The 23,026-nt window shown below is 43.7% G+C and overlaps 2 protein-coding genes and 1 long non-coding RNA gene across 7 annotated transcripts in view; 1 reads left to right on the top strand and 2 right to left on the bottom strand.

Annotated features, from left to right (window-relative positions):
* SMC5 (structural maintenance of chromosomes 5) overlaps positions 1-1,894 on the top strand; it is a 71,318-nt gene extending 69,424 nt beyond the window's left edge. The window contains exon 25 of the mRNA XM_083464806.1: positions 1,573-1,894. The gene's annotated coding sequence lies outside the window, so the exon portion shown is untranslated. The remainder of the gene's footprint in view (positions 1-1,572) is intronic.
* Positions 1-23,026, bottom strand: part of KLF9 (KLF transcription factor 9) — a 30,324-nt gene that overhangs the window by 5,261 nt on the left and 2,037 nt on the right. The window lies entirely within an intron of this gene.
* Positions 10,760-22,026, bottom strand: LOC310688496. Of its 5 annotated transcripts, none has more exons than XR_014516954.1 (5): positions 19,606-22,026; positions 18,971-19,051; positions 15,970-17,509; positions 11,383-11,459; positions 10,760-11,291 (listed from the first exon to the last, which is right to left on the bottom strand). It is a non-coding gene; the product is annotated as an uncharacterized lncRNA (long non-coding RNA). The 5 variants fall into 5 exon arrangements; XR_014516955.1 differs by having other exon boundaries at positions 19,586-22,026; XR_014516956.1 differs by having other exon boundaries at positions 19,518-22,026.

The following is a 23,026-nucleotide window of genomic DNA, read 5'->3' on the forward strand; positions in this document are numbered from 1 at the left end:
CAAATTATTGCACTATCACTGCAAAAAGTGTAGCAGGAATCAAACGCCTGAACTGCAATAAACCCCAACAATGGCACCTCCAGTACTACTGAGAGACATGGAACAGCTGCTTTGCCCGGCCAAGAAGCCAGACAGCCCTATTCTGGCACTGAGTTCCAAACTGTCATGCCAAAAGATGTATCCCACTCTCTCACTATCTTAAGCTGCTCAGCAGCTACTTGTATCAGATATTAAAAATATGACCTCTACCCCAGGGCCACAGCTTCTCTCATCCACACTCAGATCCATAGCATTTCATTTCCAACACAGTACGAAGAGATACCCAAAGTGATTATCTCATACTACAATTGGGCAACGCTATCCTATGCAGGTCGGTGGGAGATCCCACAGTGGAGGACCCATCACATCCTAAGCTCTGCCAGGCTGAGGGTTGGTGTAGTTTTATGACCATGGGGTGGTGGTGGTGGTAGGGAGAACAGAAGGGCTTTACGACTAGCTCCAGAGCTTCCTCAACGCACCCTCAACATGCCCCTTTTCACCTCCCATGCTGCCAGGGCACTGGTGGCAGTGGAGCAGACTTCTGCCTCTGCTGACAGGAAGGAAATTCCAGGGCAGCCGGCCTTCCCCAGGAGCTTAGGATTGCTGCCTTAACCTGCAAATTCTCGGCAGCTCTATGTCAGTAGGGCATGATGACCAAGGATCTTACTGTGACCTAATTACTTTAAGAGACAGGAAGCCAGCAAGCCATGCCTAAAAATGGTACTCCAACTCTTTGTCGTCCTTCACAGCAATTTCAGTTTGGAAACCACGTATGAGAAACAAAGAAACACCTTGCAATTTTTAAAATAATAAGCAAACAACTTATCCTTCCTTATTAATGTTTTTCAGTTTGTGATTTGGTTGAGTCTGGAGGCATTTGCTTCCTTCCCTCGCTCCCACGCCCTGCAAATATATATTATTAAAAATAAAGACAAGTATGAGTCAACTTTGGTCAGACACTCCAAATGCAGACACTGTTAGGTCTTCAAAGAAAACATGAACAAGCTGAGTCCATGATAACTCCTCCAAGAAGAGCAACCCATCCACATTATGGATTGCCACGAGGGGGGCTTGTCCTCTATGCTTGCTCTTGCAAAAGCCCTTGCTGGACCCTGAGGCCTCTGACATCTCCTCTGGGGACAAGGTAAGGGGCTCAGGGGTGCAGTGGCAGATCTGCTTCAGGAAGGAAGCACATTCTCTGGACTCCTTCCCCTCAGGGTTCATGCCCTGCTCCTCCTTCAAGGAGAGGGCAATCCGACTGCTGCTCTTGGGTCTCTTGGGGACTTTGGGTGCCATTGCCACCTCCATTGCTTTGGAGATGGAGCCACTGGGCTACTGTAGCTTTGCTCCTACCTGCATGGCTGGTTCCAGAGAATAGCCCTGGGGAACTACCTGTCTACATTTGGGCAGCTGGGGAGCAGGGTGCTGCAAACTATTTAGCCAATGAAGCTTCTGGGAGATCCCTTCAGGAGGTTTGGGGCACAGTGACATTGGTATGCTGATGACACACAGTTTTTCTATTAAATCCAATAGGCATAAGCTGAACCAGTGGCTGGATGCAGCGATGGAGAGGATGAAGGTCAGCAGACTGGAGCTGGATTCTGCTTAGACAGAGACACTTTGCGTAAGTGGTTCAGAAGCCTGAGAATTGAGGAGTCTGCCTTTTCTGGGAGATGTTGCACTCCCCCTGAAAGGACAGGTATCCTGCTTCAGGGAGCTCTTGGGACCATATTTGCCCATGGAGGCCCAGGCAGCCTCTGTGGTGAAGCCCCTTGTCTTGTGCATCAGCTGCACCCTTTTCTGGCCGCTGGGACACGTGTCGGGAACCTCACCTCTGGACTTCTGCAGTGGACACTAGGTGACGAGTGACACTTCTGATCAGGCACATGCCACGCAACTGGGGCAGTTTTAAGGTTCTGCTGCTGACATGCAAAGCCCTAAATAACTCTGGCCCAGTTACATGAAATTCCCTCTTCCCCTCCTCTGCCCAGTAAGAGCACTGCATTCAGTTAATGGAAGCCAGTTAGTTTTGCCGCCGCCTGAAGAAGAAGAAGAAGAGTTTGGATTTGATATCCCGCTTTATCACTCCCCGAAGGAGTCTCAAAGCGGCTCACAACCTCCTTTCCCTTCCTCCCTCGCAACAAACACTCTGTGAGGTGAGTGGGGCTGAGAGACTGCAGAGAAGTGTGACTGGCCCAAGGTCACCCAGCAGCTGCATGTGGAGGAGCGGAGACGCGAACCCCGTTCACCAGATTACGAGTCCACCGCTCTTCACCACTACACCACACTGGCTCACACTGAGGCTTCTCAGTTCGTGGTAATGCCAAGATGGGCTTTTCCACTGGTGGCCCCCATGTTGTGGGATGCCCTCAATCATTAGGGTGACCATTCTGGTGGCTCCTGAACACAGATCAGCTCCAGCAATCATTCCCAAGAACTAAACTTCTGATCTCATTGTTTCAACTGTGCTTTCACTGTTTCAATTGTCGTACTTTTTCACTTGCCTGGGTTGTTGTACATTTTAATTAAGGATGTTTTAATGCCTTGCTGGAATCCTTAAAGTGTGTTTTAATTATGTGTGGATCTTATGATTGATTTTATAGTTGTAAAGCACTTAGAAGTCATTCTGGCATGTAAGTGGTATACTGTATAAAAAATAGTAACAATTAATTATATACAGGAGGACAATCCAGGATTGGATGCAAAGTTTTTCCTGTCCCAGGAACCTTTGGGTCTATATATCCAGCCCTGGAAAAAATATTAAGCTAAAAGCTTGAGAACAGGAGACCTAAAAAAGCAGCTCACCTAGTGTGGACAAAATAATAACCATAATGTCAGAACACTCATGCAATAAACTAACAGTCATAGATTTCAGTAGCATTGTTATCACCATGACACAATTTCTCACATCCCATACAGGAGCATCTTCAACATTTCAAAATTCTGTACATATTAAGAATATTGTGAGATGCACTTCTCAGATTCAAAGATGTGAAACTAGCCAAATAATATAGCTGATAGAATGCTCCAACACTGTACTCCAGTGTAGTACATGAAACTTGATCCAAACAGACAGGCCTATTAATTAATTAAAGTATATACCACTAATGCCAAAATAGGTGCCCAAGTGGTTCACAAAGTATAAAAACCAGCTACACTTATATTAAAATAATAAAAATTCTTCATTAAAATATATGATAAAGCCGTCCCTTTAAAACAATACAGCAATTATTCAGCGCAGAGTTATGGACTATGTCTGCCCCTGCGATTTCTATGGAACTTAAGTGTGCATAGCTGGGCACTGATATGTGGCTGATGGAAGGAAACATCTATTGTAGTTCTCAGACTGCAATGCTCTGCACACACCTCCCCACTGAGACTTCCTTTGGAGCAAATATGCACAGGAATTCTAAGTTAAATGTGCTAAAGGGGGGATTATAGATGTATCCCAGAAAGATGGCCCTCAAAACTGTGCTTGGGACACTGCAATAGTTAGTTGACCCTCACATATGTGGCAGCTACCAAGAAAGTCAAACTTCTAAATCCTTCCATGCTCTATTGACTTGTTTTGTTTGGAGCACTCACCCAAACAGTGAGATATTTTCCTCAATCACTGCCAAAAATGAATGGGTTTTGTTGTTAAACACAGAAGTGGAATGGAATGTTGGTCAGAATATCATTTACTGTAAGGTCTTCCGAACATTCCACTTGGATGGATGCCATGCAGTGCCAGCCAAAGATTGCGAACAAGGAGAGCTTAGTTTTCTATGAATCATCTCTACAAACCTGTGCTGATTTTCTTCCCAGCATCTCTTTCATGTGCACCAGCTGCGTGTAAGATGTAGATGTGATTAATTATTTCTGTATTTATGAGCTGGTTGACTGTTCCTCACTTGGCATCTTAATAAAGTCAACCGTAGCTGTGAGGAATGAGACTAAAAAGGATTCCATATCCCAACTAAATAGAGAAAAATAAATCTGCTCTATCTATTGCCCTGGAGGATTTGATTAAGTAAATTGAACTGCCCCCTCCCCCTCCCCACCAATCACCTTTGACACATCAACAAGGACAGATGTGATTGAGGGTGTCAAAGCACATAACTAATGACAAATGCTACCCAAACCATTTACGGGAAGCAAACAACCATTAGGAATAGCTTTTACTCCTACAGACTGTTCTCAGAGACACTAACATTAACATTATGAATCTGTGATGATATAACCTGCCAGATATCCATATCCACTCGCTGCTTCCAATCCTTCCAAACTCAACATTTAACAAGATCTCAAAATAACATTTTAGCCTCTCTGTGAGCAGCAAGCTAAACCTGTACAAAGAGACTGCTCCTACTTAGGCCTGAACTGTCCAGATTCTGCGGCAAAGCAAGATACTGATTTGTATCAGGAAACTTCATATTCTGCTCTCAGTATAAGTTATGCAAATCAGACTACGTACATATGCACGTTTGCTTATTTTTCTGAACAAATGAACACATGTAGAAGTTAGGCAAGAAGTTGTTGATTTTTAAGGGCAGAGAAAACTTGCAGAGGGCAAAAGAGTTGCTTACGTTACCTGTGCCGTTTCAGAGCTGCGTCGGCACAGCAATGTGCACTCGGAGCTTCAGCACATGTGGACTTTCCAATTAATTTCAATGGCATGAGGAGGTTCAATGGCATGAGGAGATGCTGGGAAGAAAATCAGGTAAAGGGGTTTGTGCACAGAGCCACACCTTCTTCCCTGTCAAGCTGGGTGTGTGCATCACGGTGTCCCTGTATCCACAAAGGATCACTGAATTCAGACGATGGCATATTCTCAAATACAACTCTAGAACCCCATGGGCTGGAAACTTGTTTTCCAAAAGCAAAGCAAAACCAAACCACAAAATGCAAACTGTGACTATTAGGAATCCTGGAGCTGCCTCAGACATCATGCTGTAGCCTAACTGAAACCCCAGACTTGCCAGTCATGCCAATATAAGCAGATTGTGTGAGAGAAAAAGCATCACTAGGTATAAATGAAGTAGAAAACAGATTCTTAACAATAACAGCAAAGGGCAGGTTGTTATCCAACTCTGAAAGTCCTATCGAGTCCCAGGAGAAATGAAATGGGGATTGGTGGATGTTTCATTGAACTCCAACATGAAACCCCCTAAATATATTGTATTTATGAGTGAAAATGGTTTTAAAGCTGAAGGATGACTATAGCAGCTTTGAGCCCACGTGCTCAGAGAGGTGATAAACCGAAGAAGCAAAATGAGAGGCACTGTTACTGAGAAGCTTGGTTCAGCAGGAATTGTGGATTCCCCCACCCCAGACTCCCTGCGTCATCAGGCTTTGCCCTGAGTGATGAGCATCATTGTGGTGGACACAGAACACCCCTCTTGGATGAGTCAGCAAGGATCCCAGCACATGATGGTCACAAGCAGGAAGCTGCACATTCCCCCAATTCAATCCAGTGCCACATCTAATGCAACAAATAACTGGCTGAATTGTGGGTATCTCCCACTGAGAGTAAATACTCTCATCCAAATTAAATTAAGTGTGTTCTGAGAAGTCCATGTCCATCCCCTTTCAGCAAGGGTTAATTAGGTCTGGAGTATTCATTTTTACATTACAGGAAGCCTTCATGCCTTTTCAGTAAAGACCATGGTATCTTGCTAAAAATGGATTAAGAAAACACACCTTTATGGCTGGGCTTTCACCCTGTGGCATGGCAGTTAATGAACTCAGGATGTCCCAGGAACACGCCACTGGTATCTATTGATGTGAAATATCACTTAGGTACAAGCCTGGAGCCTTTGTGAAAAAAGCCCCCCTCCCCAAACATACAATCAGGGTGAGGCAGTCCGGTCTGGTTTTCTCCACATAAATGGGTGCACAAGGCACCCCACCTCCTTCTTGAAGTTGCTACCCACCGCTCTGGTCCAGTCCTTGCGCACAAGCTGATCCAAGCTTCTCCACATTTCAGTCTTTCTGCTGCTTTGCAAGGGCTACACAGACTCTTCTTTCCAGGATGAGCCTCAGGAGCAGGCTCCTTCCTTCTGTGAGCTAGGCTTTAGCTAGACTCCCCTTACCTTCTCTCTCACCTCATTTCCCAGCTTCCAAGCCACATTTATTGTTTTCTTTCGGGACTAGACAGGAACCCTCTGTGGAGAGAGGTACCAGCCAGTGCCTTTCTATTTCTGAACCAATTTCGTAGGGTTCAGAGAATTCAAAACAAAGTCATACTTTGGTGCAAGGGCTGCACTGCTGGCCCCTCACCACTGCCTGAAGAGATTCATTTCTACAAAGTGTGAGCAAAATAACATTGGAGAAGGATTCTGTGTGCTTTTTCCCCCTTTGTGATGGAGCCCCCACCTGTTACAGCCAGAAGGCCTAAAACTTGAATCATCACCCTATTTTTGTTTTCCTTACCCAACCGCTGCATCTCACCTTTCCTGTTTTTCTCTGTCTGTTAGTTTCCCAATTTTTCTCTAATCTGGCTCTAGATTGCATTACATTACACATTGGAAATAACACTTTGAAAGTAATATTTCCCCAAAGCAAAGCTGGATCTTTCAGACTTCACCTCATTGTTCACTTTAGGCCACTTTTCCTCTTTAGTCTCTGCCATCTATCTCCACAACAGTAGTTAAGAATGTGGGAGCGCCTGCCTGGGAGTGCTTCATTAACCCTTCCCACCACCCCCTGTGCTTCTGGAGTGGCCACAAAGCAGCTTCTGCTGCTCAATGGGCATGCTATCACCCTTCAGCTTTTATTAATTTAGAAATAAATATCACAGTTGCAGCAATGGTGCTGACTCACTGGTGCAAACTCACTAATATTGATCCATGCTAAAGAGAAATATAGTTAGGCGTGTCCATGCAAATATGTACTGGCAGGCTAGGAGACCTGGTAAAAGACAAAAAACCACAACATTAATAAATATGGAAGGATCTAAACTTCATTCCCCATGAGGCATCTCTGAGGGCTTAGAAATAGGAGAATGATTGTCTAATCATTGGGCGGGATTCAACACATGAGTCCCATCAGCAGGAGCCCTGTGCAAGGGCCCCCACTTACTTGTGCAATGGGGCTTCCCCCCTCCTTTCCCTGCAATTGGATTGGGGGGCAGAGCACCCCCAGAACAGTGTGCAGGGAAAGAGGAGGGGTTGCTCCATTTGGAAAGTTAAAACGCTTGCCTAGACAGAACGATCACCTGCACGTGATGTTGAATTCCTCCCATTATTTCATAATGGTAGTATTATAAAAGATGAGAACACTGGGAAACACTGGCCTACAAGTGCTCCAGTTGGAGAACAGCCTTTACCAAAGGTGTCATGGACTTTGAAGACACTCGAACTCAGGATGCAAAGGAGAAACATGCTAAGAGGAAGGCACGCTTGGCAAATCCACACCGTGATCAACTCCCACCCGGAAACCAATGTCCCCACTGTGGAAGGACGTGTGGATCCAGAATTGGCCTCCACAGTCACTTACGGATTCACTGTTAAAACCGTGTTTATGGAAGACAATCTTAATCTTACTCAGCTACGAGTGATCGCCGAAGAAGAAGAAGATTATAAAAGATGAACTGTTAGCTTCAGAAGCAGCTAACAAATCAAGGAGAAAACTAAGGCATCTCATTATGTGGCCAGACAACTATTATAGGCAGAAGCATTTTTTTTTTTTAAGTGTTCTCAAACAGCATCATAAAGTGGTCGCCTGGGGATACCTCAGAACATTTCTGCTATCCAAGTCCTCTCTTCTGCTGACCTAACCAAGGCAAAGTATTGAGAGGCATATTGTGGAGCCGTATCCACACTTGGGCCCAACCTGGGAGTCAAACAGATGAAGCAAAAAATAGTGACAGCTTGCACGGATCTGGAACGCCATTTGTATTACAGAGAGAGCATTCACAGGGCAGGCCACTCAGACAAGCTGCAATGCAGATCCAATACCCTGTTTCAGCATAACATGTTCAGAAACCAGATTCTGAGCATTTCATTTGTCACCACTAGGACCATTTAGGTGATCTTAACAGCACTTACAAAGCACTCCACCCGCCTACAAAATGACAGCACAATCCTCTCTATACGTGCCTACTCAGAAGTAAGTCCACTGAGTCAAGTCTGGATAACTTCCAGCTCAGTAGGTGCAGGATCGCAGCCACTTTCCACTAACTGCTGCATGGGGGGGGGGGGGGAATAGCCATCAGTGTATTTTAAGCTCTTCTTCCCTGAGAGTCAATAATCAAAATTCCTCCCAAATACCATTTATTTTAATTTCAATTGATTTAAGACATTTATATACCACATTTCTTAACAGTATACATAAAAACATTCCACAGAAAATGGGACAATAAAACAACAGAATATATCATAAAACCAAACACTACCTTAGTCATATGCCCGAAGTCCAGAAGGAAGGTCCCTGTCTAATCTCATCTGGGAGGGAGTTCTACTGAATGAACATGGTTTCTGGTCACTTTCAAAGGAAAATAACAAGGACTGGGCACACAATGCCCTTAGGCAGATGTCCTTTGAATTCTGGGCACTCGACTTTCTATGGACAACTCCAAGACTAAATTTTGCTAGACAGAATGCGACAAGCCCTCTGCTAGAATAAGTAAGCCCGCATTATGCTGTGCTCGAGGGAAGAGTAATATTATGTCCCTGACAAACTGAATCCAAGAATGAAGCACAATATTATTTTAAAGAAAGAATGGCAGACTTTTCTCGTAATGAAAGACGTCTGTGTCAGATTTACCCTGACTCCTGCATATGCAGATAGGTGAAATCACACACACCTTGGGTGGGTGGGGGGCAGTGGAGAGAGCCAGGGTGAGCAATGGGCTGGAAATCGTCAGGGCTCAGGGTATTGGCCTTCGCTCTGTAGGAATGTACATGGGCAACAGAAAGACTCTAAATAACCCACATGTATTAACCAAACTCCACCGCCAGGAAAATACGATGATCCAAGTTCCGCCTCTGTTGTGGTGCTTATAAAGTGGGTCTTCACAGCAGCTAAGGGAAAATGGATGTGAGCTGTGGGGATTTTCTGTACTCTTCTTTATGACTAGCAGGATTCTCTGAAACACAAAGCAAACAAACTACCCTTCTCTTCCTAAGTCCTCATTGACCTGCTGGCAACTGTGGGATGGTAGTTAAAAAAGATTTCCACTTTCCAGGGTAAACATACCTAACTCCCCCAATCATTTCTTATAAGGCTTGGTTTCCAGACCCTTGGTCATTTCGGTCATCCTCCTCTGCACATATTCCAGCTTTTCAATACATTGGTACCTCAAGTTAAGTACTTAATTCGTTCCGGAGGTCTGTTCTTAACCTGAAACTGTTCTTAACCTGAAGCACCACTTTAGTTAATTGGGCCTCCTACTGCTGCTGCTGCGCCGCCGGAGCACGATTTCTGTTCTCATCCTGAAGCAAAGTTCTTAACCCGAGGTACTATTTCTGGATTAGCGGAGTCTGTAACCTGAAGCGTATGTAACCTGAAGCGTATGTAACCCGAGGTACCACTGTACAGCGGGAAGTGGTTGTATTCCCACACAGGAATGTTATTGGACAATAACTCTCTTCATCCCTGACCATTGGGCAGGCTGGCCATGCTTGGAGTCAGACATCTGGAGGGCCACAGCTTTCCCCATCCCTTCCCTACAGAACAGACTGAGTTAGTGGATGGACACTGCTAGGCACTGATTTTTCCCAAAACAGCAGGGCATTCCAGGCACCTGCAAGTTCACTGGACTCATGGTGGGCTAAGTGCACACGGCATGAAAATGCCATGCCTCCGAGGACCACTATTCCCTAATGCCAAAGGAAACACATTGCCTTCCTTTCCCTGCCCTTTGGATTGCTCCTCCCTCTTCTTCACAAAATAACCCTTTTTCTCACCACCTAAAGACTTCAGAGTCCCACCAGAGCAACAGATTACTGAGGGCAGGGAAACCATAATGGAAAAGCCCGACCTCAGCTCACAGTACAAAGGATATACATACAAAAAGAATGGATTTATACAAATCCCATGGAAAGAACTGTATTCATTGTGCTACATGGGGTTATTATTGAGGGACTGGTAGTGGTTAAATACCAAGTACAGTGGTGCCTTGGTTTTCGAACGTAATCTGTTCTGGAAGACTGTTTGTCTTCCAAAACGTTCGAAAACCGAAGCATTTACTTCCAGGAAACTCAATACAGAAGCCACATGGCACGCTTGACTTCTGAAAAGCGTTCAAAAACCAAAGCAGTTACTTCCAGGTTTTGGGTGTTCAGAAACCAAAACGTTAGACTTCCAAGACGGTCGAAAACCAAGGTACCACGGTATTAGTAACTGGCAGTCTCATATGTCTGTTGCCCTCTGCAAATCTGTGAAAACAACTATTACGACAGACTTTGAAGGTCCAAAAAAATATGCCTAGATACTCTAGTAGTGCCATGTGGAAATGCAGTATACAGAAATATTTCTGCAAATATGAAATAAGCCATTATTAATAAGGACATCTTCATTGTACGGAAATGGTAGGTGGAGAGAATAACATTGCTGAGGTCAGAAACCAGGGTGGGTGGCTGCCTGGTGTTAGTGACCATTTATATATTTAACAATGGTGGTTTTCATGTGAAGTGGCAGAAGGATAATTTCAAAAGACAAATGTATTAGCAATATGAGTTTTGAGATATGATGTAGTAGAGCAGTATCTGTAACAGATTCACAGAGATGACCAGTACCAAAAAAAATTTATTTAGAAAAATACGATTACATGGGTCAGGTGCAAAAAGCAGGTGCTACCATATTTACTTCCTGGGAAGTTCACTCTTTGCTCCTTGAGAAGAAAGGAAAGCCATGAGAAAGCACAAACAGACAGGATGCAGCAGCCCAGTGACCATTCTGTACCTGCCTGAATTTCTAGGGAGGTGGTGAATCCTACATCCACACCAGTGTCAGGAGGTAAAAGTGCATCTGTTTTCATTAGAGTCCTGTGAAACTCCTGCTGCTGACACCTCTTTTAGATACAATGTTGGATAGATTCTGGCAACACATTGCTTTCCTCTAGCTTATACAAGAAAGCTTATCTAGATGCCTTCATGAATGTAGAAGTCTGCCAAACTGTTCCTGCCATATTCTCTGAAGATTTAAGAGCAGAGTTTTCTATTTCATTCTACTGAACTTGCCATCACAGCCAACCTTTGCTTCTCATTGTGACAAGCGCCCAGCTATTTGGCTTCCCTTCCAAACCGTTTCTGGTATAACAGTGGTTTCTAGGATGAGAAATGGAGGCAGTTAACAGGATTGTTAATAGTGCCCACAGAGTAGCAGAAAATCCAATAAAATAAAACAACTTGCATTCACCTTCTTGCCCATAGCAGCTTGGTAAGCAAGGTGTCAGTTGCTCTGAGAGTTCAGCTTCTGCAGAGGGAAAATGGGTCCTAGGTGGAAACAGAAATGGGGAGCGGAAGACAGGGAGCAAGTTAACAACGGTCCTGAATTTTGCCAGGAAACACTGTTGACCAAGAGCTCAAGATAGAGCACAGATGGGGAAACGTGTGGCTCTCCAGATGGTCTTGGACTCCAGCTCTTGCCAGACCCAAGCAACATGGCCGATGGTCAGAGATGCTGGGTACTGGAGCTCAGCGACACCTGGAAAGCTCCATGTTGTCTTAGCCCTGCTCTGGAAGAAAATAAAAAACAGAGCTACAGAGCTCTACTTCTATGGATGGAAACCAAACACATCCAGACCCTGGAGTATAATGTTCTCTAGGGGCAGAGCAAGAATTAGCCATACTGTACTCACAAACTTGAGTACAGTACAGCGATGGAACACTGCTGTTCCTAAAACTTACAGAGATTATGCCAGTGGCCTGAGGTAAATTACTGCCGAAGAAGGTCAGTTGTTTGTCTTGTATGTACTTTACTATAATAATAATATAATAATTTATTATTTGTACCCCGCCCACCTGGCTGGGTTTCCCCAGCCACTCTGGGCGGCTTCCACAGAAACCAAAAAACACTAAAATATCATACATTAAAAGCTTCCCTGAATAGGGCCGCCTTAAGATGTTTTCTGAATGTCAGGTAGTTGTCCATCACCTTGACATCTGATGGGAGGGCATTCCACAGGGCGGGCGCCACCACCGAAAAGGCCCTCTGCCTGGTTCCCTGTAGCTTCGCTTCTCGCAATGAGGGAACCGCCAGAAGGCCCTCGACACTGGACCTCAGTGTCCGGGCAGAACGATGGGGGTGGAGACGCTCCTTCAGGTATACTGGGCCGAAGCCGTTTAGGGCTTTAAAGGTCAACACCAACACTTTGAATTGTGCTCGGAAACGTACTGGGAGCCAATGTAGGTCTTTCAAGACTGGTGTTATGTGGTCTCGGCGGCCGCCCCCAGTCACCAGTCTAGCTGCCGCATTCTGGATTAGTTGTAGTTTCCGAGTCACCTTCAAAGGTAGCCCCACGTAGAGCGCATTGCAGTAGTCCAAGCGGGAGATAACTAGAGCATGCACCACTCTGGCCAGACAGTCAGCGGGCAGGTAGGGTCTCAGCCTGCGTACCAGGTGGAGTTGGTAGACAGCTGCCCTGGATACAGAATTGACCTGTGCCTCCATGGACAGCTGTGAGTCCAAAATGACTCCCAGGCTGCGCACCTGGTCCTTCAGGGGCACAGTTACCCCATTCAGGACCAGGGAGTCCTCCACACCAGCCCGCCCCCTGTCCCCCAAAAACAGTACTTCTGTCTTGTCAGGATTCAACTTCAATCCATTAGCCGCCATCCATCCTCCAACCGCCTCCAGGCACTCACACAGGACCTTCACCGCCTTCACTGGTTCTGATTTGAAAGAAAGGTAGAGCTGGGTATCATCTGCATATTGATGGACACCCAGTCCAAACCCCCTGATGATACTACCCTGCAGTTGGCTGGCTGGCCTTGAATCTGCCTACTTGGCAACAGTTTCAGTAGATCAGCTGGAGGGAGGCCTGTAAATTAAAGTGAAGTCCAGACACAGAATCCCTGCACACAAATGGCTGGTCTGGCAAATGCTGTGATGCGTCCGCGTGGTAGGAGTATACTACGCAACATGCATTTTATTCCAGTAGTGTACTCTAAGGGCACAGAGATAAGGCCAGAAAAGGGGGTTAAAACCAAATCCTCCTGACAGCCGATACTCCTTGCTTCCATACCTTGGCCATTTAAAAAGTGCACTGCGCATAAAGTAGTGCTTTAAACTTAGTATGCTGCCAAACAGGCCGTTTTACTTACAAAAAAGTCCAAGAGGTAAATATAGAAGTTACAATCAAACACTGATAGCTAGATCCCCCACATGACACCTGAAACAAAATGCTGCCCTGCTTCCTCTCCCTTTAATGGGGGAGCTGTGCTTCTCAGGCTGCCAGCAACCAGCCTTGCCCTCGATGGGGCTCCAGCCGGCCGGCTCAGTCCCTTTCCCTCTCTTAGTCCATTTCTCTTTTCAAACTGACACTCAATATTTTATGGCTCCTGGAGGCGACTAAGTCCTCATTGGGCTCTCTTTTTTAAGGGGGGGGGAGGAGGTAGGGAGGAAGGCTGGTCCCTTTTGTGTTTTAAAAAAGGTATTGCCTTGTGAATACTGTGAGGTTCACTAGAGAATGCTGGCATCTCCCACTTGTTTCTCAGTGGCCTTGCTTTGGCTCAATTCTTTGCTGCTGGTCTTCAACTACCTGAGAAAGAGTACCAATTACATTTTAAAAATTGTGTTTGGGTGTTTATAATATTTGTTGTTGTTGTTGTTTAGTCATTTAGTCGTGTCCGACTCTTCGTGACCCCATGGACCAGAGCACGCCAGGCACGCCTGTCTTCCACTGCCTCCCACAGTTTGGTCAAACTCATGTTCGTAGCTTCAAGAACACTGTCCCACCATCTCGTCCTCTGTCGTCCCCTTCTTCTTGTGCCCTCCATCTTTCCCAGCATCAGGGTCTTTTCCAGGGAGTCTTCTCTTCTCATGAGGTGGCCAAAGTACTGGATCCTCATTCCAGTGAGCACTCAGGGCTGATTTCCTTAAGAATGTATCAGTTTGATCTTCTTGCAGTCCATGGGACTCTCAAGAGTCTCCTTCAGCATATAATATTTAACCAGCAGTAAAATTAAGAATTAAAATATTCCCCCAGAATGCTAATAACTTTCTGAACTAAAAGAGGGTTGGGCATCTGCAGCTATCACTGGAGAAGAAATTCTATGGAAGTGTAGGAGCTTCTGAAAAGGCCTGGCTCCCACTACCAGCTCTCTCGAATGAAATTGGGGAAGCTGCTCCCCAGCCCATCTTAATGGATAGGAATGATAGCTGGTGACACTGCGTAGCCACATAGGTTTGACAGCATAGGGAACAAGCCAATGCCCACCTAAATCCCAAATCCACACCCAAATCCAGAGACCCTAATCTGAATCCCAACCCTGGCTCACTGGTCAGATCCATAGAGAGTACATGCCCACATTCTGAACATGCTCTCCTCCCTCCTTCGTGGAGTTCCCTCTTCAGAGGTGGCCCAGGGCCATGGGCATAGCCGGGGGGGGGCATGGGGGCAGCTGCCCCCTAAATAAGTAAAATTCAATAAAAATGCATAACAAACTGAGGTTCTGCCCCCCTAATAAAAGGCCTGCCCCTCCAACAAATATCCTGGCTACACCCGTGCGCCTTAAGACCCAAGAGCTTCTTTCAAGCTCAAAAAAGAGAGGTGGGGGTGCATTTCCCTTTGAAATGTGCATCCCTCACACATATATACCCCTTTTGGGACTTGGGGGAATTTAAAGAGCAGTTTCAGGGATAAGGAGGGCGCCTGCCACTTGGGAGGCGTGAAGGACCAGATACACATATGGAAGGCAAGTGTATGCTTCTCTATATCCTTGTCCCCAGCTGCAATGTTACGAGTCATTAGGATACGGATTGAAAAGGAAATGAAAACAAAACAAAACATGCATCATAAAGCTTTTACAGATATCTAAGGTGCTATCACATTTGGGATACAGGTTACATTTCTAATTTGCACCACAAAAAAGGGCTAAAGCATTTGGAGCTCTTTTATAAAAAAGATGAATTGGCGCATGCATGGTAGACAATTTTAAAAAAGTGACTAGTTTGAAGAAGATACAGAGAACTTTCTCTCCCTTTCATAATACTAGAAACACAGGCTCACCCCCAAATTAATGATTTACTGTGAATGTGCAAATTGCTGCTCCCTGCCAATGGGCAGCAACAAACCACAACCCTTGATTTAACATTACAGATGCACCATGGATTGTGGTTTGTTTTGCTCATACAAACCACAATTGGCAAGTCAACGACACACCTTGACTTTGCAAAGTGGCTTGTTTGGAGCAAAAAAAAAAAAAAAATCACAACCCCCAGTTGGAATATCAAACTAAATCCTGTATCACTGTTTGTTGCTCCCACTCACTAGCAAGGAGTAGTGAAGTGGGAGCAATCTGTGCATTCAAGGTAACTGTTTACTATGGCTTACCATGATGGCAATAGGTTCAGGGCAGGAAAGAAAAGAAAAGTAGTATTTCATGCAACACAACCAACTTATAGAACTCAGCATATAGCATGCTACAGCTATTATCTGTGATAGCTAAATGGAACCTCAGTGCTTCGGCAAACAGCAGTGGGTGGGTGTCCTTTGCAACCTTAGGGTGGGCTCCTCAGGGGCCTCTGGATGCCCACAGTTGCAAACAGAACACCTGATCCTGCAGATGTTTTATTGTGCTTCCATTTACTGTTGCGCGTCAGCCTGAGGCAGCTTTTAAACAGATAAAGTGAAAACTAAGAAAGGAAAAACGGAGCTCTTAGAAAGGTTGCATTCACCCCATAAATAAAAGGGGTATAGGAAGAATTAATGAATGTCCCTACAATCCCCAAACTCAAAAATCCAGTTACCACAAACAATACAAAGAAAACACTCTGAAATACCTTGCATTCCTCTTTGTCTCCCAAGGCCTCTGGAATGTGTGGCATTCCTGCTTTCTTCCGAGAGTGCTTAGGGTCTTCTGAGCTCTTGCGCTGTCCAAGCACCCGCCCACCAGCTTGCATCAGCACTAGGCTATGCAGTTCTTGTCAATCTTAGCCAGAGATGTATCCAAATTGCCCAGAAATGACTGAAGTCTCAATGGATGGGTGAGCAGTATAGGAATGTGTCCAGATCAGGATTTCTTCCTTGTTCCAGAATGCTGCTGTTATCCCCCAATGTTTGGCACTGGCCATGCTACTCCTTCATTCTTCTTCTGGCATGGATTATCCCAAGGAAATGATTCCTGGCTGGGCAACAGACTCTGAACACCCAGTTCCAAAGACTAAGAATTCCACTCTCACTGAATCCTGAGGTTTACAAGCATCTGGATACTTCATGGCCAGCTGGCAGCAGATCTGCAAAGCATCATTTCCCTTCATATATGTGATAAATAGTCAGCTTGTTAGGAAGCCACAAAGATACTGATGCTGGTGAGAAGAAAATGCATTTAGATCCACAGTATGTGCATTCTAGAGGCATGGTATCTGCTTGCTAGGGAAACATGGCCCACAAAGGAGAGTGATTAGACCAGAGAAGCCACAGGTACAAAACAGTAGCTTCATAGACTTTAGCACCGATATCTCAACTTTAGCAAAATTGTTTTTCTTACTTGGAAGAAACAAAGGTAATTTGAACAGTGCAGGACAGCCAAGCAGCAAGAATGGAGGACAAGGTCTCTGGATTACTCAAGCGTGGATACAGCATTTGGGTTAGGTATCTACCTGTCCCTGTGAGACATTTCTGTTGCTGCAGAGCTGCATTTTGTAATCTATGCAAGGAATCAGGAGTCTCCTGTATTAAAAACCACAAATTTCAAGATGGCAAGATGTTTCCATTTTTTAGAAAATTGATATACTTAATATGCTTGCTGTTTTCAAAAGCTTCAAACTTGCTTCTTTCTTTGTTTTTACTAATTTACAGAATTGAGAAAGCTGTAACCATTTTTCTTTCCTTTTTGTATGGTTAAGAAAGAGAACCATAACCCACTGACTTTGCAAGATGCAATAAATATGCTGCAGATTGCTGTTCTGGCTCAGAAAGGGCAGGGTGACATTGGCTGAGTCCAAACATTCCTAGGCATTAACAGTTTACATATTATAGGAGCCAGTCTACATATTATGTGAGTCAAATATTTTGAAATATTAGGGAATGGGCTCTTTGCAAGCAATTGGAAAATGGAAGGTCCAGATATTAGAATCTTAACTTGATTTCCAAAGCCATTGCAATCTTGGGATGGCAGTTCAGTTCAGCAAATACTTGCCTTCTTCCATATGTTCTGGTCATCATCTCCAGATCCCTTGACCCCATGAAATACGACTGATGTTAACCGGTGGCAGGGCTTTTTCCGATGCCCAGCCTGTGGAACACTTTACCAACTGAGATATGTCAGGTCCCTTTTGTTTTAGTCAGCCAGCAAGAACATGCTATTTAACACCTGCCAAACTAGTGAAAATGTTGAAAAAAGAAAAAGGTAAATGCAATGAAGTAGAGGGACCCTTTTCCCACATGTGGTGGTCCTGTAAAGTAATCAGGGAATTCTGGGAAGTAATTTACAATACATTAAAAAAGATATTAAAAAAAAATCCCCCCAAAGCCCGAGGCATTCCTTTTGGGAATGGTAAGAACAGAAGTCCCTAAAAATCAAAACAAAAAAATATTATATGCCACCACTGCTGCTAGAATCTTATTGGTACAAAGGTGGGAACAAATACAGTACCCACCAAGGAAGAGTGGCAGTTTAAAATGTTCGAATATGCTGAATTGGCAAGCATAACGAACAGGGTAAGAGAAAAAGATGATAAAGAATATAAGGATGACTGGAAGATGTTTATTGAATATTTTAAGAACCAGTATAAACAAGTAAATACCACCTAGCAGGTCTTGAGTAAATCCAGCAGAATAGGAGTTAATAGAATTTAATAAAAGAAGATATTCGAAGATTAAAAATTTTGAATACGCAATTGGGGGGGGAAGAGAAACCAGGAAAAGGGTGGAAGGGGAGTCACCAGGTATTTAGTCGTATGTCGAGATTGGTATGAAAGCTGTACAACTGGGGGGTGGAGGGAAGGGGAGGTGGGATGTGTGCCTTTTCTCTCTCTCTCTCTCTCTCTCTCTCTCTCTCTCTCTGTGTGTGTGTGTCTGTGTCTGTGTGTGTATAAGCTTTTAGATGGTTACAGTTAACACTGCTTTAATTTGATGGCTATTTTAGAAATTATTATTGTGGTTAGTTCATGATGTTACTAGTTTGGTTTCAGGACTGTGTCAAGGAACAGGAACTGCAAGATATGCTTTAAAAGTTGTGTAATGCTTTGATTTGTTAGCTGCATTGAGTTTCTTTTGGTGTTTTTAAATTTGGTGTTTTTGAAAGTTAAAATATAGAGAGGGGTGTTTGTGTGTGTGTGTATTATCTAGATAGATATAAATAAACAAATAATGTGAATATTATACAGTGCTACGGAAAAGTAATGTACTTCATTTTCTAGAAAGCACAAACAAATACAGAACATGCTCTTTTCTGCAAAGGGACAACATGGAGCAATAAATCATTAATGCTGGCATTTTCAGAATGTCCATTTGTGGCAATTATAGTTACCAATTTTGGTGTGAAAGAATGAAGCTTATGAGTAACTCTGACTCTTATTGTTCACTGCTTTCCTCTTCAATATGCATTTTATCCCCCTTAGGATACAATATGTGTGTTTTATACTTGAGATGAAGAAGAAATAAACATTAGAAAACGAAGTTTGTGAGCAATAGAAACTGATCTTGCCATTTAATCAGGCATTATCAATATAGTATAGTAAATATATATAGTAAATATAATGCATTTCATTATTCACACAGTATTTTCACTAGCATAAGAGTTTTAAAAATAAAAGGATTCTTGCAAAGAGAAATCCTTACTGTCGCGCCAGTCACCTCAAGTAGGCATTGTGTTCACAAGAGCATATCCTCGATCCATCCATTCACACACTGCATTTCTCCCTGTGAGTGAATAATAGGGGAAGGTTGGGACTTCTGATGTGGAAGACACAACTTATTGTGAGAACTTTCTCTCAAACACAGGATAGATGTTGAAACCACATGTAACTTCCATCTTATCCATGATAATTGCTGCACTTTGAATTTAATTACCATCATGGATTTAGACCCAAAGTTCTATTAAAAAGATACCAATGTTTGCTTGTTTTTAGTGTGTATGCTAGAAACGAGAAACTTACATGGAGGCCTCAAATGGCACACATATAATCAACATCCAGAGAGGTAGCTGTGAGGCTTTCTAGATGCTGCTGGACTGCAACATCCCTGAGCACTACCAGGCTTCCTGAGGCTGATGAGAGCTGCACTGGGGATTGAGTGGCAATGACATCAAAGAGTACCACCAGTAATAATTCAATTATAATTTAAATGATTTAAGGAATTGCCAAGGTAGTTGTATAAGTTTAAATACCAGTAGAAGGATAGGAAACCATTATCTGTATTGAGATCCAAATGACACGTATTGAACTTCTCAATTACTTGTTATTCCACAGTTTTACCATGGAGTCTTGCTTTGAAGTTCATATCCATTGCTAACTTTGCGATTTGGGGCTTTGTTTGTTCCTTTGTTATGTCACATGCAGCCCTCAAAGCAAGATGTACTTCTGACCCCAGAAGGGAGAAAGAGCCTGTTTGGGAGACAGCTGTGATTATCATGGTTTACAGACCCATAAATGCTTTTTTAAAAACTCTTTCACCTTAACTCACACACTATGACCTTCCACAACTTTCAGAGAGATTTTCAGCATGGTTAGGGTTACACTGATGCAGATCCCCCACAGCAGGGTTAGAAACTCCTAAAGGCTCCTTAAAGCAAGGTTACAGTCCCCAAACAGAATGTCTAGTTGCCATTTGGGGGCAAAATGGCTCTCAAGGCTTATTCTTCAAATGATGGGCTGACTGTGATTGAGTCTCAGTTAAATATCTGGCCAGTTCAGATGACAGACTGAGCTCAGTTAAGAGCTTTGAGAACTCAAAGAGGAAAAGTCACATTCCACATGTATATATTGGCCTATTCCGATATTTTTTCTTAATGGCAACTGCTCCTGTTCAGACTGCACAGAAAAAGCATTTTGGCTCCAGAAATTCATTCTGAATGTGCAGATAAAATATAACTGATAGAATTCTACAGGATGGAGTATTAATGTGAGAGAACAGTCCAGATCCAATGATTCCCAGCCACTTGCTGCCAGGTGGTGGAGATGTCAGTTGCCATCCTGGCACCCTGGAATCTTTCCTTGATCCCAGGTGGTTGAAAGCCAGGTGCAAAATGTCCACAGTGTCCACAAGGACCATGCAGGTGCCTCCAGGCCCCCCTCCCACTTGGACATGGAGCAGATACACCCTAAATTTGAGGAAGCCCCTTCAACTAGAATAGTATGCCCTGTGCTCTGGTAAGTTGCTCAATACAGCTGCCCTCATAAGCTATGGCACAGACTGCTATGACACTTGTAGTTTTACACTGCATAATGAATAAAAACTCACTGAAAAAACATTTTACTTGAAAGGGGGATTGAGCAGGATTCTGACACCGTTCTTCAGAATAAAATGTGAGCGCATGCATTAAAAATGTAAGACAATGGAGCAGCCAAGGGTTTACCTGCACCTTCTTTACACAGTGGCTGTGAAAGGCTGCGTGGGAAATTGGACTCGATGGCCCAGAAAGCAAGTTCCAATGAAGAAAAGGGCCTATTTAAGTATACATTAAAAGTTGTACGTAATAAAAGCAGAAATGTGTTTTTTTTAAAAAAGAGATCCCCAATGTCCAATGGGAGCCAGCCCATGGAGTGGGGCCAGGCAGGTACCATTGAGGAAATGCCACCATATAGCTACGGAACACACAGTATATGCCATGGGCCTCGCGGGGTTTTAATCAGGCAAGCAAGCTTTACACTCAAATGTAGAGTCCAAGTGTCTTGTTTGCCAAGGACACAGACTTAAACCTTTAAACAAGGCTCCTTTGATTTTCTCATTAATACAATGGTATTCTCTCCCCCCCCCCCTATAAATAAAAATAATTCAACTTTACACTAGAAAATGTGTGTGGGGGGGGGGGTTACTAGCAAAAGGAATAACTTTGTATGGAGTGGGGATATTTAACCACTACAAGCTATTACTAGCTTCAAATAACTCAGTGATACAAATGAATTTCAAAGAGCAAAACAGAGCATAGAGTTTATTATTTCTCACCCAGAACACTTTTCCAGCTAGTAAAAGGCAGAGAACAAAATCCTTGGTGGGAAGTAGAACATAAGTTTGAATGTATGTATGTATGTACATAATGTATGTACATAAGTGCATGTATGTACACACCTAGCAAGTCAATTAATAACTCAAGTAATTTGCATTCCTAACTTGCAGACCATTGAGCAGATGTCATTATTGGCAGAATATAAACCAGTGGCAGGTAGGGATTGGGGAGAATTTCAATCCAGTACACATTTCAAACCAAATCTATTAAATCCATACTTTGCAAAATAATATGATAACTGAAACATTTTAATTGCCAAAAGTACACAAATCCAATCCAGTCCAACTCTGATGTTACAGGTTCAGCGTGGGCACCAAAAGCTCGTGGGACAGCCTCAGGCGATGGACTTCTGTACATTCACAAATTAAGTGGAACTCCTGCTCTACTAAGGAAACTGGCTGGTGTTGCTCTTACTCTTTCCTTTCCTATGTTCTGTGTTTTAACCACAGGAATCACTGCTGAGTGACACACGACCCTCCTTTTCCTGTTCATCTTCCGTTCTGAACTGCACACGATGCCAGTTCTGTCAGCAGTAAAGCGGCACTGGGACTCCCTCCCACAGTAGACAGAACTAGGCCAGAAAGACACTTCAGCGGGGAGTTCAGCCAGAATCCACATTCTGCCACTCCCTCCAGGAGAAAGATACTTTAGTACACAGATGTTTGCAGCACTACTGCAAACATCTGTGTACTACTGCAGCACTACTGGTCTTGTGTCAGTTCCTAAAACAAAGATCTCTTCCTCTTCCAGTTGGCTTTTAAGGGGGGAAGTTGTGGTGGGAAAATAATCTACAAGAAAAATGCTAATATTGAGCAACATGAGTTTCTCTCTTGCCTCACTCAGTCTCTCCCCTTATCAGGCTAGCTTCCACTTTTAAAAAGCCATGCAGATTGTATGCATCATGCAGTGCTCTCAGCCAAACCTTAAAATCTAAAAACACAGCTTTTAGAATTAGAATTTAATTGCTAAAACAGACACCTTTTTATATTACTAGGTTAACATGCTGCAAAACTGCTATATCATCCAACTCGGGGCACAAAATATCCTGTTTTATGGATAATTAGGGTTGTGAATTCAGCATTTACTTCCCCTCTCTCCCAGTCTATAGACACTGCCAAGGCAAGTACCAGTTGAATGTAGGGTACACCCATGTCTAAGACTAAAAACATAGACACCCATTTTCTTAGGACTTGAGTCCAAATGTATAACCACATAACTATGAAAGAGCCATGTTCTGCCACTGCCATACCACAGAAATACATAGCCCTGTGTGCTATCATACCATTATTAGAAGCTGCCAACACATGTGTGCACACAAATGGATAACATGGCCTTTGCTGGAAAAAGTGACATTCACCAATCACTTGGTCTTCCACAAAAGCTTTACTTAAACATGCACCTGTGAAGCAATTCATTTTTCTTTTGGCGCTGCACATTGAATACTGCAATGAAAAACCAGCTGTGTTCAGTAGCTGAGGGTGTGACCCTTACAGTGGGTTGGGTTCTAAACTGGGAATAAAACAGTAAGCATTCCCCTAGAATTAACACTTTACTGAAGACACACTCAACTGCTGATTCTAATACCTAAGACATCAGGCAGTCAAGCAACATGTCTTCATTCAAATGTCTCAAATGAAGATGGCTACTGTATTATTGAGGATTAAATGAAA

This window comes from Podarcis liolepis (genome assembly GCF_965112155.1).
Source record: "Podarcis liolepis genome assembly, chromosome: 11".
NCBI classification, from domain to species: domain Eukaryota; kingdom Metazoa; phylum Chordata; class Lepidosauria; order Squamata; family Lacertidae; genus Podarcis; species Podarcis liolepis.